Here is a 16,176-nt window from a genome sequence, read left to right on the forward strand (position 1 = left end):
AAGCCTTTGAAACTTGGCAAACATTTATTGCCAGCTCATCACACTAAGTTCTGTTGTAAACTTACACAAAACTTACACAAGCTTCATTCAGTAGGGAACAAATGGCTCTGTGAGTAAAGTTTTTGATTCTAGGTGTTCCAGCAACATTCCTGGTGAGAGTAGGAAAACATCGAAACTAGATGCCTAAACCTTTTAAATGGCTTGGATCCATGTGATTGATCTTTGTTGTAGCTAAGGTTCTCTGGACAGTACTTTGTCCAAGACATCTTTGGTGATGGCAGTGATGGGGAGCTAGCAAGTGAACAGGAGATGGCAAGAGTGAACATTGACATTTTAGGAATCAGTAAACTAAAATGCACTGGAATGGTCGAATTTCTTTCAGATGACCATTGTATCTACTACTGCGGGCAAGAATCCCTTAGAAGAAATGGAGTAGCCCTCATATTCAACAAGAGTCCAAAATGCAGTACTTGGGTGCGATCTCAAAAATGACAGAATGAGCTCTGTTTGTTTCCAAGGCAAATCATTCAATATCACAGTAATTCAAGTCTATGCCCCAAACACTAAAGCCAAAGAAGCTGAAGTTGAATGATTCTATGAAGACCTATAAGACCTTCTAGAACTAACAACCCCAAAAGACGTCCTTTTCATCATAGAGGACTGGAATGCAAAAGTAGGAAGTCAAGAGATACCTGGAGTAAAAGGCAAGTTTGGCCTTGGAGTACAAAATGAAGCAGGGCAAAGGCTAACAGAGTTTTGCCAAGAGAATACACTGGTCATAGCAAACACCCTCTTCCAACAACACAAGAGATGACTCTACACATGGACATCACCAGATGGTCAATACTGAAATCAGACTGATTATATTCTTTGCAGCCAAAGATGGAGAAGTTCTATACAGTCAGCAAAAACAAGACCAGGAGCTGACTGTGGTTTAGAACATGAACTTCTTATTGTAAAATTCAGACTTAAATTGAAGAAAGTAGGGAAAACCACTAAACCATTCAGGTATGACCTAAATCAAATCCCTTATGATCATACAGTGAATGTGACAAATAAATTCAAGGGATTAGATCTGATAGAGTGCCATTGTACAGGAAACACTGTACGGGAAGCAGTGATCAAGACCATCCCCCCAAAAAAGAAATGCAAAAAGGCAAAATGGCTGTCTGAGGAGGCCTTAGAAATAGCTGAGAAAAGAAGAGAATCTAAAGGCAAAGGAAAAAGGAAAGATATACCCATTTGAATGCAGAGTTCCAAAGAATAGCAAGGAGAGATAAGAAAGCCCTCTTCAGTGATCAGTGCAAAGAAATAGAGGAAAACAGAAGGGGAAAGACTAGAGATTTCTTCAAGATGTCCATATGCCTTTCAAGTCAGGAACAAGACTGACAAGGATATCTGTAGTCACTGTTTTTATTCAGCTTTATTAATGAAATCCTAACCATTTCATTGGGAAAAGAAAAATATAAGGGTTGAAAACATTTTATTTTCACAGAAGGCATGATTGTCTACACAGATAATGTACTAAAATATGTAGACAAATGAGTATAACTAATATAAGGTTCCACAAGGTTTCTGGGTATAGGCTCAATATATAAAAATCAACAGTGAGCCTCTTCAACAGGAAAAATCAAGGAGAAAATGTTATAAAGACAAATTCTAACAACCAACATGGCATCCAATATTGGTATCTCTTTTCCCATGTTTCACTTGTTTCAGGTCTTATGTTTTTGTAAGGTTTGCCCATCTGCCCTCAGTATGTTTGGATCAAGAAGTTTGTTCTTCCTTTCTTCTAGGTCCTCTAAAAAAATTTATTTAATTTAGACCAAATAACAAGTGAAGAGGAGACAGGATCATTGGGAAGAATTTAGAGAATATTCTTATCCAGTGGTTTCTCTTACAGGTCCACAGGTCCACTTTTCTATGGCTACTGCTTCTGTACCAGCTTATTCAAAATTCAGTTTGTTCGTATCTCTTAAGTAAAGGACTTGACAGCTCATTAGAGAATGTACTCCCTCACCTTGAGTGTATTCAAGCAAGAAATCTATCAAGTTACCTTCTTTTTATTAATACAAGGGACTACTGCTGCCGCTGCTGCTGCTAAGTCACTTCAATCGTGTCCGACTCTATGCAACCCCATAGACGGCAGCCTACTGGGCTCCCCTGTCCCTGTGATTCTCCAGGCAAGAACACTGGAGTGGGTTGCCATTTCCTTCTCCAATATGGGAAAGTGAAAAGTGAAAGTGATGTCACTCGGTCGTGTCCGACTCTTCGCGACCCCATGGACTGCAGCCTACTAAGTGCCTCCATCCATGGGATTCTCCAGGCAAGAGTACTGGAGTGGGTTGCCATTGCCTTCTCCACAATGGACTACTCAGTTCAGTTCAGTTGCTCAGTCGTGTCCGACTCTTTGCGACCACATAAATCACAGCACGCCAGGCCTCCCTGTCCAACACCAACTTCCTGAGTTTACTCAAACTCATGCCTATCGAGTTGGTGATGCCATCCAGCCATCTCATCCTCTGTCATCCCCTTCTCCTCCTGCCCCCAATCCCTCCCAGCATCAGGGTCTTTTCCAGTGAGTCAACTCTTTGCATGAGGTGGCCAAAGTACTGTAGTTTCAGCTTCAGCATCAGTCCTTCCAATGAACACCCAGGACTGATCTCCTTTAGGATGGACTGGTTGGATCTCCTTGCAGTCCAAGGGACTCTCAAGAGTCTTCTCCAACACCACAGTTCAAAAGCATCGATTTTTTGGCAGTCAGATTTCTTCACAGTCCAACTCTCACATCCATACATGACTACTGGAAAAACCATAGCCTTGACCAGACGGACCTTTGTTGGCAAAGCAATGTCTCTGCTTTTTATTATGCTGTCTAGGTTGGTCATCACTTTCCTTCCAAGTAGTGTCTTTTAATTTCTTGGCTGCAGTCACCATCTGCAGTGATTTTGGAGCCCAAATAAATAAAGTCTGACACTGTTTCCACTGTCTGCCCATCTATTTCCCATGAGGTGATGGGACCAGATACCATAATCTTAGTTTTCTGAATGTTAAGCTTTAAACCAACTTTTTCACTCTCCTCTTTCACTTTCATCAAAAGGCTTTTTTTTAGTTGCTTTTCACTTTCTGCCATAAGGGTGGTGTCATCTGCATATCTGAGGTTGTTGATACTTCTCCCGGCAATCTTGATTCCAGCTTGTGCTTCTTCCAGCCCAGCGTTTCTCATGATGTACTCTGCATATAAGTTAAATAAACAGGGTGACAATATACAGTCTTGACGTATTCCTTTTCCTATTTGGAACCAGTTTGTTGTTCCATGTCCAGTTCTAACTGTTGCTTCCTGACCTGCATATAGGTTTCTCAAGAGGCAGGTCAGGTGGTCTGGTATTCCCATCTCTCTCAGAATTTTCCACAGTTTATTGTAATCCACACAGTCGAAGGCTTTGGCATAGTCAATAAAGCAGAAGTAGATGGTTTTCTGGAACTCTCTTGCTTTTTGATGATCCAGCGGATATTGGCAATTTGATCTCTGGTTCCTCTGCCTTTTCTAAAACCAGCTTGAACATCTGGAAGTTCTCAGTTCATGTATTGCTGAAGCCTGGCTTGGAGGATTTTGAGCATTACTAGCATGTGAGATGAGTGCAACTGTGCGGTAGTTTGAGCATTCTTTGGGATTGCCTTTCTTAGCGATTGGAAAGAAAACACATTTTCCAGTCCTGTGGCCACTGCTGAGTTTTCCAAATTTGCTGGCATATTGAGTGCAGCACTTTCACAGCATCATCTTTTAGGATTTGAAATAGCTCAACTGGAATCCCATCACATCCACTAGTTTTTTGTAGTGATGCTTTCTAAGGCCCACTTGACTTCACATTCCATGATGTCTGGCTCTAGGTGAGTGGTCACACCATTGTGATTAACTGGGTCGTGAAGATCTCTTTTGTACAGTTTTTCTGTGTATTCTTGCCACCTCTTCTCAATATCTTCTGCTTCTGTTAGGTCCATACCATTTCTATCCTTTATCGAACCCATCTTTGCCTGAAATGTTCCCTTGGTATCTCTAATTTTCTTGAAGAGATCTCTAGTCTTTCCCATTCTGTTGTTTTCCTCTATTTCTTTGCATTGGTCGTTGGGGAAGGCTTTCATATCTCTCCTGGCTATTCTTTGGAACTCTGCATTCAAATGGGAATATCTTTCCTTTTCTCCTTTGCTGTTCGCTTCTCTTCTTTTCACAGCTATTTGTAAGGCCTCCTCAGACAACCATTTTGCCTTTTTGCATTTCTTTTCCACGGGGATGGTCTTGATCCCTGTCTCATGTACAGTGTCACGAACCTCCGTCCATAGTTCATCAGGCCCTCTGTCTATCAGATCTAGTCCCTGAAATCTATTTCTCACTTCCACTGTATAGTCGTAAGGGATTTGATTTAGGTCATACCTGAATGGTTTAGTGGTTTTCCCTACTTTCTTCAGTTTAAACCTGAATTTGGCAATAAGGAGTTCATGATCTGAGCCACAGTCAACTCCCGGTCTTGTTTTTGTTGACTACTCACCATACAAACCAAAATAATGCCATTTGCAACAACATGGATGCAACTAGAGATTATCATACAAAGTGAGCTAAGAAAGAGAAAGACATACCATGTGATGTCACTTATATGTGGAATGTAGAGTATGACACAGATGAACCTATCTATTAAACAGGAACAGACTCAAGGACATAGAGATCAGATTTGAGGTTGCCAAGGAGGAGGAGGGGAGAAGGATAGACTTGGAATTTGTGGTTGGTAAATATACACTATTACATGTAGAACTGGTCAATAAGAAGGTTCTGCTGTATAGTACAGAGAACTTCCTCCATTCTCCTGAGATAAATCATAATGGAAAGGAATATTTTATATATATACATATGTATTTATGTAAAACTGAGTTACTTTGCTGTACAGCAGAGATTGGTTCAACATTGTAAATCAATTCTGCTTCAATTTTTAAAAAAGAAGAAACACTTCATGTATATAAAAGAACCCAGATAAAGTATGTTTGCATGTGTATGTGTGTGTATGCTCTCTAAACTTATAATCCTCTAAGGACAAAAAAACCATGACTTTGAACAAGTGTATACCTTAAATGAAAATAAAGGACCAAAACATATTCTAAAGAATAAGAAGAAAAAGCTTTGCATATATAAATACTATAATGGAGTGAGTCCCTGGTAGGAAAAGTAGAAGCTTTCATAGGAAAAAATATCACTTCTGAAACATGGAAACACTGTCGCACTAACTAAAACACAGCCTTTGAACATAATAGGAATTATCCCACTTTGTTTAATGAAAGGAAAAAATTGACTCTATTTTAGTGAGCTCAGAATGTCAGCTACTTTCAAGCACACAAGCTCTATTTCCTTAGTTATTTATGTAATTTATGAATAAATACTAGAATTAGAGTTTATTTGCAAGGTAAATTGCAAAATTTGAATGGAAAAAAATTCTATTTACATAGTAGCAAAACCCATAATAAGTTCGGAGCTGTACCTAACAAAATGTATGTCTTTTAAGGAAATATTATGAGCTTTTATTGAATTCCATAAACAATGAACAAAATTTAAATAATACAAGATATATACCAATTAAATTGTTTGGAAGATTCAATATGATACATAAATCAATTCTCCACAAATTAACTTGCAGTTCAGTGCAATTCCAATCAAACTCTCCAACAGTTTTTTTTTCCTAAAACTTGGCAAACTTGCCCTAAATCTATGTGGAAAGAGGGTAAAGATTAGTCAAGATTCTCTACAGAAAAAAAATAATATGAGAGTAGCTCTATAAGATGCTAAGAATTGTTATTCACCCATATTAACAAAAATGTGATATTAGTACAAGGACAGACAAATGTACCAATAGAACAAAATTGAAATTCCAGAAACAAACTCATACATATATGAGAACTTGGTTTATGACAGAGGAGACATTACAAATCAATAGAATAGTCCTGGGAAAATTGGCTATGTAGATGGTAAAAAAAAATTCCTACCCTATACTATACAGAAATGGAAACTCAAGATGGATTAATGATATAAATGTTAAAAGCAAGAATTATTTGATCCTGAAAAAGATGAAGAATACCTTAATGATCTCAAAGTAGGGAAAGGTTTCTTAAAAACACAAAATGAAAACTATACAAGATAGATACATTTGCCTTCATTAAAAGTAAAGACTAGTTGATGAAGTATATACCACAAAGAAAATTTAAAATAATGCACCATTATGGGTGCTATGCACCATGGTGGGAGCTATTTTTAGTTCTTATAAATAAGGAAGGATTAACATCTAGAAGGAGACGGGACATTAATATCTAGAGGAGAAGGGACGCCAGATGATGAGATGGTTGGATGGCATCACCGACTTGATGGACATGAGTTTGAGCAAGCTCCGGAGTTGATGATGGACAGGAAAGCCTGGCGTGCTGCAGTCCATGGGGTTGCAATGAGTCGGACACGACTGAGCAACTGAACGGAATATCTAGAAGCTGTACTCTAAAAATCATTATGAGAAAGACAGATATTCATTAGAAAAACGTACAAAGGATATGACCAGGCATTTTACAGAGGGATAACCTGATTCAACTATGGTGGTGGTGGTGGTTTAGTTGCTCAGTCGTGTCTGACTTTTACGACCCGGAGGACTGTAGCACCCTGGTTCCTCTGTCAATGATTTCCGAACTGCAGGGGCCCTCATCTTGCGGCCCAGCAACCTGGGCCTGCGCGAGGAGGCTGCCAGGACACATTATACAAGCCCACACCGTACGTCCTGGTACTCTATGTTGCCAGCGCCTCAGCTTCCGCTTCCGGGCGTCGCGGCCACCATCTTGCTTCTGTGGAAACGGCAGGAGTTCACAGCAGGAGTTCAGAAGCGAAAGTTCTGAGCTGTGAATCTCTGTGAGTGCAGCCGCAGTCATGCCGTCGTTTCCAGTGCGCGTCGCAGTGGTATGCTGGAGCAACCAGAACCGGAGCATGGAGGCGCACAACATCCTCAGCAAAAGAGGATTCAGCGTCCGGTCCTTCGGAACCGCAACAAACGTGAAGCTTCCAGGACCAGCACGTGACAGGCCAAACGTCTATGATTTCAGAACCACGTATGAGGAGATGTACAAAGACCTCCTTAGGAAAGACAAAGAATACTATACGCGGAATGGCATTTTACCGATGCTGGAAAGAAATAAGAATATCAAGCCCAGGCCGGAGAGGTTCCAGGAGTGCACAGATCCGTTTGACCTCATCCTCACCTGTGAAGAGCGAGTGTATGACCAGGTGGTGAAAGATCTGAATTCCAGGGAGCAGGAGACCTGCCACCCCGTGCATGTGGTCAACGTGGACATTCTGGACACCCACAAGGAGGCCACCCTGGGAGCGTTCCTCATCTGCGACCTGTGCCAGTCCATCCAGCGCATGGAGGACATGGAGAACGGGATCGACAAGCTGCTGCAGGAGTTCGAGGGAAAGTGCGGCAGGAGCTTCCTGCACACCGTCTGCTTCTACTGAGCCCAGCCTGATGTCCATCCCACCGTCCGCTTGAAGCCATTTTCTTGACTTTCCTTTTGGTAGTACTTTTTGCTTCCTGATACTTGTTTGGACCCTTAGTTATTCTGCCAGTGGACGTTAGCAATATCCAGTGAACGGTACTGTATGCAGTGAGAAGATATGGAAATACCAGATCACAAACAAACGTTTTTCCCGTCCCACTTTACCTTATGAGTAGAATCTTGACTGTAGTTTTTTTTTTTTTCGTTAACCGAAAAAGAGGAAACGATTGATAGACATTTCCCCCAAGACATCTGCCTCTCACCGAGCGTCCCTTTTCTAGCTTCCCTAATTGCTTAGAATGTAAGAATTCCTGAATAAAGTAACAGGATCAACTTTTGAAAAGAATTCTGCCATAGATGTGAATGGTCATTAGTAATAATATTAACAAAAGGTATATTGGAGTGGGTTGTCATTTTCTTCTCCAGGGGATCATCTTGACCCAGGTATCGAACCTGGATCTCCTACATTGCAGGTGGATTCCTTACCGGCTGAGCCACAAATGAGAAAAGGTTCTCAACCTCTCAGGTAATGAGGAAAAGGTAAGTTAAACTCAAAATAACTTTTCACAAGGGTCAAATTAGTCAATATAAAAAGATATTGACCCTTGTCTTTCCCAAGGGAGGGTCAGATTAGCAAAAATTAAAAAGCATGATCATGCCAAGTGGTCATACCACAGAAAAATGTGGGGGAACTTGAAGTTCTGGTGGGAATATAAATTTATACACCTCCTTTGGAGAGCATTAGCAATATCTAGCAAAGTTGAAGATGTGCATGCCTTATTATGGTCCCAAAGTCCCACTTCTAGATGTTAACCAGGGAGAAATCCTTGCATGTGTGAGAAGACATAAACCAGAATGTGTATTGCTCTATCAAAAGTGAATGGCCAGATATGAGAATGAATTAGTATTATCAGTGGCACTTTGAATGATTGAATGGTATCCACCCATTCATCAATAAAGATGAATCTGGAAAATAGTGTTGCATGTACAAAGTGATTTGGAAAAGGATGTGTGCTACATCTGTGCAAAAGAATAGGGAAATGGACATTGCCATGCCAAAGGGTTTCTTGGGGCCTTTGGGTAGTGGGCCACACATAATCCAGAAGGTTCCCCTGAGGAGATGGTTGGAAAAGTTAAGTCCTATCTCCTGGAGTTTGACAAATCTGAAGTAGTGGAGCAGGCAGACCCTCCTGGACAGTTTCACTTAAAATATTCTCTAAGTTATTGTTCTTACCCTTGAAGAAATCTTCCTTTACCTTATAGAAAAGCCTGGTGTCATACCATCCATTATTGTGGCAGTGATTCAGGTATGCAGTGTGGTGGCTCTCTGCTGGGTAGAGTAGAAGGGTCAGGTGACTCAGGATTTTAGATGAAGAGGCTAAGTTTATCACGGAAACTGTGTAGTTTTCTTCCCTCTCTTTATGCATCACTGAAAACTGAAAGGGTTCAGTGATTATTTTTTTAATCACCTAACTTTGGGTTGGTTTTTGTGCAAGATTAAAAAGTCTTTCCTTAAATATTCAGCAGAATTTTCAGACCTTGGCTGTATTAATAATGAAAGTGATGCTTAGATGCTTAAAATACTTTCTCCCCTCCTCATTTCCCGGTTTTTTTTTTTCCCCCTCTCTTAGAACATAGAAGATGAAGGCAGTTCTGAAGAGTAACTTTTCAGTTGATTAATCCTCTTGAACTCAGTATAGCTTTCAAAGGGAGAAAGGGCCACCAGCATAGATCAAATCAGGACCTCATCTCATGTGGCTACCCAGGTTCCTGTTGCCATAGTTTAGGTGGTAGGATTCATGGGTCCTGGTGTTTGATCTAAAATCCTCTCTGCATGTATGATAGGATGTGACTGAACTGTGTATTTCTTTGAATCTTTCTGTCCATTCTGGGAACCTACAATTACATACATTTGTTGAGATACAGCATGGTGCTAATTATAGAAACTCACTTTTTTCATCTCATTTTGGTATACTTTGCACATTATATGAGTGTGTATGCATACTCTTTTAATATCACTAGACGAATGCTCAAATCAGCAAATAATAGAGGAGTCTGGACCCAGTCCACTATTTAATGGAATAGTTTTCATCATTTATATGAACAGATCCATGGTTGGAGTTTTAAAACTCTCTATAAGCGTCAAAAAAATTTTCTTTTCCATTTATTTTTATTAGTTGGAGGCTAATTACTTTACAATATTGTAGTGGTTTTTGTCATACATTGACATGAATCAGCCATGGATTTACATGTATTCCCCATCCTGATCCTCCCTCCCACCTCCCTCTCCACCCGATTCCTCTGGGTCTTCCCAGTGCACCAGGCCCGAGCACTTGTCTCATGCATTCAGCCTGGGCTGGTGATCTGTTTCACCCTAGATAATATACATGTTTCGATGCTGTTCTCTTGAAACATCCCATCCTCGCCTTCTCCCACAGAGTCCAAAATTCTGTTCTGTACTTCTGTGTCTCTTTTTCTGTTTTGCATATAGGATTATCATTACCATCTTTCTAAATTCCATGTATATGCGTTAGTATACTGTATTGGTCTTTATCTTTCTGGCTTACTTCACTCTGTATAATGGGCTCCAGTTTCATCCATCTCATTAGAACTGATTCAAATGAATTGTTTTTAATGGTTGAATAATATTCCATGGTGTATATGTACCACAGCTTTCTTATCCATTCATCTGCTGATGGGCATCTAGGTTGCTTCCATGTCCTGGCTATTATAAACAGTGCTGCAATGAACATTGGGGTGCACGTGTCTCTTTCAGATCTGGTTTCCTCAGTGTGTATGCCCAGAAGTGGGATTGCTGGGTCATATGGCAGTTCTATTTCCAGTTTTTTAAGGAATCTCCACACTGTTCTCCATAGCGACTGTACTAGTTTGCATTCCCACCAACAGTGTAAGAGGGTTCCCTTTTCTCCACACCCTCTCCAGCATTTATTGCTTGTAGACTTTTGGATAGCAGCCATCCTGACTGACGTGTAGTGGTACCTCATTGTGGTTTTGATTTGCATTTCTCTGATAATGAGTGATGTTGAGCATCTTTTCATGTGTTTGTTAGCCATCAGTATGTCTTCTTTGGAGAAATGTCTGTTTAGTTCTTTGGCCCATTTTTTGATTGGGTCATTTATTTTTCTGGAATTGAGCTTCTGGAGTTGCTTGTATATTTTTGAGGTTAATCCTTTGTCTGTTGCTTCGTTTGCTATTATTTTCTCCCAATCTGAGGGCTGTCTTTTCACCTTGCTTATAGTTTCCTTTGTTGTGCAAAAGCTTTTAAGTTTCATTAGGTCCCACTTGTTTAGTTTTGCTTTTATTTCCAGTATTCTGGGAGGTGGGTCATAGAGGATCCTGCTGTGATTCATGTCGGAGAGTGTTTTGCCTATGTTCTCCTCTAGGAGTCTTATAGTTTCTGGTCTTACATTTAGATCTTTAATCCATTTTGATTTTAGATGCAATTCTAGAATTCTCAATCACCTTAGTGATGTTCTTCATGAAATTCCACGAGGGCATGGGCTTTGTCTGTCTTGTTCACTGTGGTAGGGCCCAGTGCAATGCCAGGCACATGGTAGGACTTCAATATTTTTTAAATGAATGGGTGGATAGATAGATGGATGGATAGATTAATGGATGGTTGAAGAGAAGAAAGGGAGGAAGGAGAGAGGATGGTAGAAATCTGTTTTGAGAAGGACTTCTATGAGGAAAGTGTTCACTTTGCCGGAACGTTGACTTTTATATTTAAAATGTCTGACCTCTTACTTCAGATACCCAGTGTGGTAGCCACAGGATACATGCTATTTATGATTTTGAAAATGTTTGAAGCCCATTCCAGGGAGTAAGAGAAGAAGAGCACAGCAAAGCTGCCCTGCTCCTTTTTTGGCTTTAAGTTCAAACATAGCATTCAATATGATACAGGTATTTGATTGTGTAGAGTTAATATTCCCCCAGAAGGTAGAAACAGATGAAGTATAAATAGCTTCTTTAAATTTTTTTTAGGAAACTAATTTAGGAGAATGGCTTCATACAGAAAAGTGCACAAATCCAAGATGAACAGCTCAGTAAATGTTTACAAATTGAACAGACTTGTAACTAGCACCCAGATCAAGAAAGACAACATTACAAGCACTCTAGAGGTCATTCTTCTGCCCTGTTTCAGAGTTTACTCCTCACTACCTGGGTAACCACTATAATTTCAAACACCATAGATTGGATTTTCCTATGCCAGATATATGTGTGAATGGCTTATTTAGCTGACTGTGATGTTTTCAAGGTTCATTCATGTTGTTGCATATATCAGTTCTCATTTATTCTTATTGCTGACTAACATTCCACTGTGTTGTATTTCTGTAAGATTACAAAAAAATCAGAATGAACTTTTTGGCCAACCCAGTATGTATACACCGATTCGGATGTATGTTTTTACTTCTTGGCTATTGTAAACAAAGTTCCTATGAACATTTGGGTATGAGCTTTTGTGTGGACATATATTTTCAGTTCTCTTGGGTGGATGCCTAATACTTGCATTGTTGGGCCCTGTGGTAAACTGCAGGCTTAACTTTTTGATCAACTGCCAAGCTTTTCAAAGTGGCTACTGCATTTTATATTCCTGTCAGTAGTTGGTAAGAATTCTATCTGCTCCAGATCCTTCCCAACCCTTGATATAGTCAGTCTTAATTTTTAGCCATCCTGATGGGAAATCTATGTTTTCTTCTCCATAGGTTTTGATGCCTTGTTATACTCAGAACATAATTTGAAAGCTGACTTCTATAGATTACCTAATCTTTAGGTCATTTCCTATCAAAGGCATTAATTAGAACAACTAACCTTTCCCTCTCTTTTCTGAAATATGTGGAAAAAGCCTTCAAGGTTTAGCTCAGTTGCTTCTTCTACCAGAAAGCCTTTCCTGAGTCCTCTTCACCCAATCTATATGTGTTGACTTCCCTCTGAAGGCTCATTTCCTTTTTGTGTCTTTCAACAGAGCCCCAACACAAAGTAGGTGCCTAAATATACCTTTGTTGAGTGACCCTATTGTACTAGTAGACTCTATTCTACTGTGTTGGCCAAGAAGTTAATTTTGAACTTGGTCAAATGAACTTCTTGGCCAACCCAACACACCCAATTATCTTTGCGCCAAAGTTCTAGAAGGGACTTAGATGTCATCTGCCCAATCTTATCACTTTATTGGTAAGAAGCTTGACACTCAGAAAGATGAATGGGCATAGCCTGACAACCAGAGCCTAGTGGGCATGTCTCCTGACTCCTATTCCAGGGTGCTTTTTACCTATTCAGACAGGCTTCTTCCTGCATCTTTGCTTCCCCTCTGCCGTTAATTCTCAGAGACAGAAAATTTCCAGGGCTTAAATTGAAAGTCAAAGAAACAAACCTCTTACGATCATGGAAACTGCATTATCCAGCATTGAAAACTACCGTCAGTTAAACCAGAGAAAGGAAACTTAAAGTGACTTTTCAGCAAATACAGTTTTTAATGATACACATATAATATCTTGTTTTGTTTTATACTCTGATCATGATTAAGAATTTCAAATAGCTCAGGAAGAATTAAGAAGATTTACACCCACATTATTACTCATAACCACTTAGAGCAAAGAAAGAAATCTTTTTAAAAGATGTTTATTGCTTTCATACCAAATGAGAATCTGAATTAAAATGATTCCCAGCACAATCTTTCGGGTTGAAAGTACATTCAGCAGTTTTCAGAATCCCTTGTAATAACAACAATGCTCTGTAATTTCATGGAGTTTGTAGTTTTTCAAAGGAGGTTAGGAGAAGATGCTGTGAACATGAACTTCCTGATCCCCATCGTGCCGTGAATGCCCTGGGCCAATCTTGTTATCACCAGCTCCTCAGATGGAGAGTTTAACACTCTGCCTGGCTGTCCAGATTTCAAGATTTGACCCCATGGTTTGCTGCGAATTTACTTCAAATGTAAGAACCTTGGTTCTTCAGTAATTATCTGACCCTCAGTTCCTGGGATGTAAAATGTGATGATCTTGTACCCATTTCAGAGAAATAATGTATGGCAAGCACCTTGTTCTTAGTAGATCTTCCTCGTGGTAGCTACTGTTAGATCTCTGCTGGAGAAGGCTGTGGACTAGGAAAAGAGGGCTTTGTGGATTCCCTAACCCAAAATATCCCAAACTCATTCATTCACTTATTCTTTTTTTGAGAATAGATTGACAGCTTCCTATTCCTGTAGTGGGGGTGAGGGGCATGCAAATAAAATTCCCACATTTAAGCATGTCACATTCTGTATTGTTTTTAGCTCATTGGTTTCTGTAGATGACAGTTATTACCAGTGCTAAGCTCTAACAAACTAAAGGCTAACAATGTTGGAAAGAATATTTCAATCAAAAAACCAGTATATCACACGTCGTAAAAAGATAAGAACTGATGGATGAGCTAAAGTATCTCCTGTCTAAGTAAATGGTAGAAATAAGCTTCAGGGACTTATGATTTATACTAGCTCCTGGATCTGGAAGACCTCATTGCTCGATTAATGGTCTAAAACAGGCACAAAAATATGTTTTTCTTTATTTCAAGCCAGGAACACTTTCAGAATGGGTCTGAAATCAGTCATGTGCTTAATCTGGAACTCTCAGAAACCAGTGCTAACTTCTGTTTTCTGGAGCAAATGCAGAGCAAGAGAAGCTGCGAGGAAGGCTGCAAGGGCTGGAACATGCCCTTTGACCCAGAGTCAGGAGACCTGGCCTCTTACTCCAGATCAGTCACTGCTTTAGACTGGGACCCTGCACTTATCACCTTGATGTGAGCTTCAGTTAATCTCATCTGGAAACTCTCTATCCAGGCAAAGCTCTTAATTATAAACTACATCCTGTAGATTTATAGGGTTCCACAGAGGTGCTTCAGGGATCACCGAAGGAGGCATTCTGAGATTTTAGTCCTCACCCCCAAGCCAAATATACAGAAGATCACTTCTCAGGGTTGCATTTGAATAAAGGGTTCCATTCCAAGTCCTGAGTAAAGCTGCAGGCGAAGTGATCCTCAGAGTTCTTTGGTTCTAAGTAGCCAACGTGGTTCTGAGTAACCAAAGTGGATATCTCATTTTAAAATTACTGATACGTTAGCCAGCCCTTAGCCTACAATGATGATGGCAATAGATTTACCTACTGTACTACCCAGGTACATCCCAGACCTAGATTGTTTGATTTTGTGATGATTCAGAATCATCACAGGAAGGTTGAATTAGACAGTGTCGTCTTACTCTCACTCATTTTTATCTCTATGTAGTATATTTCATGGGGCTCTAAGTATATTTCATGGGTCTCTGATAACTAGAATGTTCAATTGATCCATCAGTGCCATTCCTCAGCTATGCTGACCATCAGTAAGTTTATTGAAGCAGACAGTGAACAATTTGAATTTGGGGCAGTGTTTCTCACACTTACATAGATGATGTCATGAGGAAGAGCCAGCAACAAGATGTGTGTGTGAGTGTTGGTCAATTATTTTTTATAGACATATAGTAAAGGCTGATGTATTTGAGGCATCGAGTTATTTCAGGCAGCCTGCATTCACTGTGACTGAAAATGGTTCTTTGGAGCAATTCTATTTCCAAGTGACTAAAAAACACAGGGATGAAAGCAGAAATCTAGATTCTGTCAGGATACACCCAGCATCTCCAAGAAAATAAACTGGAGGTGTATTGCACATTCCAGCTTTAAATCTGGCTTCCCTCTGAGTGACAGTGGTGCTATTAATGTCCTTTTACTTTGGGGAGAGAACTTCGTGGCACTATTGATGCTTTTATGTGCATTTCTCCGTTTATTTTCAGCGTGTTTATCCATTTACCTCTTCATTCCTGCTTTACGTTCTTCCTCTCGAGGCTGCAGTGCTTTTGAAATTTGACTGCATCCATGGATTCTTGCAATCTGAAATAACTGACAGGGTGCCTGTTGCTACAGAGCCAGGTTCTGTGGTAGACACTGCTGTAATACAATGATGATGAGCTGCTCTTGTTAGTATGTTACTGCATTTTGTAGGGTTATGTTTTGAGGGATTTTCACTCTAGGTGAGGCACTTGTTTAAGATTAGTGAAAGAATCAATGATTGAATTCAAGATGGAGGTTGGGGAGAAGACTTGAAGGGCATGGATCCTCCTTTTTTTTTTTTTCCATTTATTTTTATTAGTTGGAGGCTAATTACGATATTGTAGTGGTTTTTGCCATACATTGACATGAATCAGCCATGGATTTACATGCATTCCCCATGTAACACCTATCTTACTCAAACTCTTCCAGAAAATTGCAGAAGAAGGTAAACTTCCAAATTCATTCTATGAGGCCACCATCACCCTAATTCTAAAACCAAACAAAGATGCCACAAAAAAAGAAAACTACAGGTCAATGTCATTGATGAACATAGATGCAAAAATCCTTAACAAAATTCTAGCAAACAGAATCCAACAGCATATTAAAAAAATCATACATCATGACCAAGTGGGCTTTATCCCAGGAATGCAAGGATTCTTTAATATCTGCAAATCAATCAATGTAATACACCACATTAACAAATTGAAAGATAAAAACTATATGATTCATGTCAATGTATGACAAA

General features: G+C 39.8%; 1 protein-coding gene and 1 pseudogene across 1 annotated transcript in view; both read left to right on the forward strand.

The window, feature by feature from the left end:
- FGF13 (fibroblast growth factor 13) overlaps positions 1-16,176 on the forward strand; it is a 536,870-nt gene that overhangs the window by 140,737 nt on the left and 379,957 nt on the right. The gene's annotated exons all lie outside the window — the stretch shown is intronic.
- LOC136154226 (RNA polymerase II subunit A C-terminal domain phosphatase SSU72 pseudogene) lies at positions 6,950-7,534 on the forward strand (annotated as a pseudogene).

This window comes from Muntiacus reevesi, chromosome X (assembly GCF_963930625.1).
Source record: "Muntiacus reevesi chromosome X, mMunRee1.1, whole genome shotgun sequence".
Classification (NCBI taxonomy): domain Eukaryota; kingdom Metazoa; phylum Chordata; class Mammalia; order Artiodactyla; family Cervidae; genus Muntiacus; species Muntiacus reevesi.